This window comes from Schistocerca nitens, chromosome 4, assembly GCF_023898315.1.
Source record: "Schistocerca nitens isolate TAMUIC-IGC-003100 chromosome 4, iqSchNite1.1, whole genome shotgun sequence".
Lineage (NCBI taxonomy): Eukaryota > Metazoa > Arthropoda > Insecta > Orthoptera > Acrididae > Schistocerca > Schistocerca nitens.
The window spans coordinates 911368339-911372891 of NC_064617.1; the positions used below are offsets into that span (position 1 = coordinate 911368339).

The 4553-nt window shown below is 43.3% G+C and overlaps 1 non-coding gene across 1 annotated transcript; it reads left to right on the forward strand.

The window, feature by feature from the left end:
• Positions 1–4149: 4149 nt before the first annotated feature.
• Trnat-ugu (transfer RNA threonine (anticodon UGU)) lies at positions 4150–4224 on the forward strand. Its single transcript has one exon. It is a non-coding gene; the product is annotated as a tRNA-Thr (tRNA).
• The last annotated feature ends 329 nt before the right edge of the window (positions 4225–4553 follow it).

Sequence of the window (4553 nt, forward strand, 5' to 3'; positions counted from 1 at the left end):
TGGTTCTAAAAAGCATACCCTAAGAGCTCTGAGAACTTGTTCATCATCGCAGCTGTGAAACACATCTCGTCTGCTGCAAGCTCTTGGCTATTACGAACTACCGACATAATGCAGTAAGCAGATGTCGACACACTCCTCTGTTATTGTCCATACATACAGCCTACTGTAAACCGTATTCGTAACTCCGGATAAGTGCAACGCATACATTAGTTCTAAAGGATCCAGTTCGTGTTTTCATGAGTCTGTGAAATACTTTTATATTCCAGTTTTATCTTTCCACTTACCAACATAATGGAAGTCTTTTGCTCCACTTGGGAAATGACAGACATTATCTTCTTTTATGGACTGGCAAATGTAAGCAACAGTCGAGCCCGTATTTATCCGGTGTGGAATAATAGGCTTCCATTATGCTGCAAGTGCAAAGATAAAACTAGAATGTAAAAGCTTAGCACAAACTTACCAAGAAACAAACTGGTTCCGTTAGAAATAACGTATGCGCTGCAAATACCCAGAACTGTGAATACAGTTTACGGTAAGAACGCTAATGTACGTTTACTGCGCGCTATATGCATGGATAATAACAGAGGAATGCTTCCTCATTTGCCTACTGCATCCGTTAAAATCGAAATTTGTGGTAACGCCTTATGCGACCAAACTGCTGAGGTCATCGGCTCCTAAGCTTACACACTACTTAATCTAACTTAAACTTACTTACGCTAAGGACGACACACACACCCATGCCCGAGGGAGGACTCGAACCTCCGACGGTGCATTCGTTAGGCCGTTGGTAGTGGCAAAGAACTTGCAGTACATAAGTTGTGATTCATAGAAGTAAAGAGGAACAAGTGTTCATCGCTTTTAACGTAAGTGTTTTAGAACCTATGTTTACTGGACATGTTTTCTTGTTTTGCTGCGTACTACCACCACTCAAAATATGGAATGCCTTTTTTTAACACCTTATATTCTTAGTGATACATGAAAGCGGTCGCTCTTTGCGAAAAAACTGTAAAGGAATATGGTGACTTGTTTGTTTTCCAATGGGATCGGTGGTTTTTCCTCCATCGCAGATGTCGATAATCTTTGGGACCATACTCCTTCGCCTTGCAAGGCGTCACCAAGACACAATTCGGTCGCTGTTACTTATAAAATACCAGATCTTGATGCTGATGGTGGAGGAAATCGTCGAAAGCCATCTTAAACCTAACGCACCAAGAAAGCGAGGCAATTTTTACCCATGTTTGAGCTAAATTCTGCCAACATAATTTTTTTTTAAATTTCTTTCTTGGTTTCAGGTATTATTTGATTTCGTTCTCAAGCAAATACAGATTTCTCGGTTGGCAACACGGAGTACTACACAAAATGTTCTCTTGCCATTAGTAGACAAAGGGAACTATGGTCCAGGTTGTAGCGGAAACTATAGCTTGTTGGCGTGACTGGGTACTGGATCGTCCCAGTTCAAAGTACTGTGTGTTGTCACCTCGCGCTCTAAGCACGGAAAGCTGTCGAGAAAGAGGCCTTCACCAGCAGTCTCAACAGCTTGGTGTTAACTCCTTACATTTACTGACGATGGGAAGGAGAAATGAGTGACAATACTGACGGGAAAGATGACGACAGTGCTAGCAAAAAGTTGAAGTGGAGTAAATTAATGGCGTGCATACTACAACAGGACGAAACAATGCTGGGCAGAGAGCGACCCCAGTATCTGCCTCAAAGAGGTAGAAGCAAAGTGCACACAAAAAATCCCACTAACGATAGTAGGTAAGTGTGTTAATAATCATCACTTTCTATAGTATTATGAATGACACAAACAAATACTAAATCTGAGAAAACTTTGTCTTCTAATAGTGGTTGAGATACTTTCACGAGAGATGCCGCAACCGTATAAGTTCTTAAAATACACTAACGGAGAAAATGGCAACGCCAAAAAATAATTAAAGTAGAGTACTTAAATTTCGGGAATATATTTGTCTAGGTATTGCAACAAAACAGGTTACTGTAAGTGCGAGATAACTCATTGCGAATGTGAAATGCTGGTATATTAAAAACCAGTGTAACCGCCAGAATGTTGAATGCAACCGTGCAAACATGCATTGTATTAGACAAATGGCGGATGTCAGTTTGTGGGCCGGAGTTCCGTGCCGGTTGCACTTAATGGTCAATACAAAGAAATGGCTCTGAGCGCTATGGGACTTAACTTCTGAGGTCATCAGTCCCCTAGAACTTAGAACTACTAAAACCTAACTAACCTAACGACATCACACGCATCCATGCCCGAGGCAGGATTCGAACCGGCGACCGTAGCGGTCGCGCGGTTCCAGACTGTAGCGCCTAGAACCGCTCGGCCACCCCAGCCGGCTGGTCAATACAGGGACGATTAATGCTGTTTGTGGAGTTGTCGTCGGATGATGTCCCATATGTGATCGATTAGAGGCATACTGCTGATTGAGCAGGCAAGGCAACATGTCGACATTTTGTAGAGCATGTCGAGTTACAACAGCGGTATCTGGATAAGCGTTATCCTGTTGGAACACACCCTTTGCAATGCTGGTCGTAAATAGCAGCATAACAAGTCTAATTACCAGGCTGAGGCACAAATTTGCAGTCAGACTGCGTGGGATAATCAAGAGAGTGCTCCTGCTGTCATAAGAAATCACACCCCAGACCATAATTTCAAATGTAGATTAAGTGTGACTAGCACATGGACAAGTTGATTGCAGGCCTTCAAGTGGCCTCCATCTAACAAACACACGGCCATCACTGGCACCGAGGCAGAACCATCTTATACCAGAAAACATAACAGATCTCTACCCTACCCTACAATGGGCTCTCGTTTGACTCCACAGGAGACGCAAAAGGCGGGTGTTTGGGAACAATACAATGTACGCTACAGGGAGTGTGGCTCGGAGCTGTCCTTGAAGTAACCGATTCGTAACAGTCCGCTGTGTCACAGTGGTGCCAACTACTCCTCCTGCAGACGCATTACGATGTTCCAGAGCCATGCGCCGAACTCGATGGTCTTTCCTCTCGGTACCGCCATGTGACTGTCAGGGACCTGGTATACTTGTGATAGTACATTCCCGTGACCACCTCTGTCAGTAATCATTTACAGTGGCTACGTTTCTGGCAAGTCTTTCTGCAATGTCAATGAAGGAGCATCCACCTTCTCGTAGTCCTATTACATGACCTCGTTCAGACTCAGCGAGGTGCTGATAATGACATCTTTGTCTCATTAAAGACATTCTTGACTAACGTCAACTCACCACGTCTAATCTAGCAGTAACTAACGCTCACGACCGTTACAACGTGTGTTTAAAGCAAATCTGATTTGTATCCTACTACCGCTGCTCTTTTGGAATTGGTGCGAAATTGGAATAAACATCATCTTCCAGATGTAGAAACACGCCTATCAACTTTCGTTTATGTGACACAACTCCTTGGTGCTGCAATTTTTTTCCGTCACTGTATTTATTGCAACAGTCTCAGTTGTAATTAGTCACAGGTATTGTTGCAGAAAAATAGGCTTCAACTCTAGTAGGGAAACTGTGGAAATATTGTACTGTGCATTGAATTTTATTTTAAAAAGGCCAAGATAAACGAGTCCTTATGTGCGAACTAGATGACGTAATTAAAAAAAAAGGCATACTACATTTGATTTTTGTTATAAAATGAAGCACAAAATTAAGACGGCCGGCGTTTATAAGACGAAATATAAACTCATGCACATCATTATATATGACGGTAGTATCTGTTCCCGAAAGAACAGTTACCGTGGATGACCATGCAGCTTTGCTAGAAATGAAATGATAATTAAATGGACACCCTAGCTGCAAACAGGCATTGTCCATTTAATTATCATTTCATTTCTAGCAAAGCTGCATGGTCATCCACGGTAACTATTCTTTCGGGAACAGATACTACCGTCATATATAGTTAAAATATGGCTTCCCGGTCATTGACCTTCTTGTGCGAACGCACACGCTATGCCCGAACTCGTACGGGACTTGGTAGATTAATCTGCCACGAGTAATGAGTATGATGGGCAAACATCTATTAGGCACACTACGAATGTAGTGGTGTGGACATGCTGGGAATGTGGGTCTCACGGGGAGCGTGCAAGGGATAAGTCCCTGCAGACGCACTATCCTCTGTGCCTGCGGTGGCTCAGATGGATAGAGCGTCTGCCATGTAAGCAGGAGATCCCGGGTTCGAGTCCCGGTCGGGGCACACATTTTCAACATGTCCCCAGTGAAGCACATCAATGCCTGTTTGCAGCTAGGGTGTCCATTTAATTATCATTATCATGCACATCACGCTGTAAGAAATGTGTGGGCACTGGGGAACTATATGGGTGGTATTATCTGTCAAAAACGCCAGTCAGTGTTTAATTCGTGTATAGATGTATAGAGTGTAGCGTCGAGCCACTCGTAAGAATACCAGAGTGTACGTTGTTGCTGCCTCTTTCTCCCCCATCTCTTACTCACGTGTAAACACGACCATGATGTCACTCCGGCCAGATCATTATTTCGCTTGCTCGGTGATAAATATTTAATTTT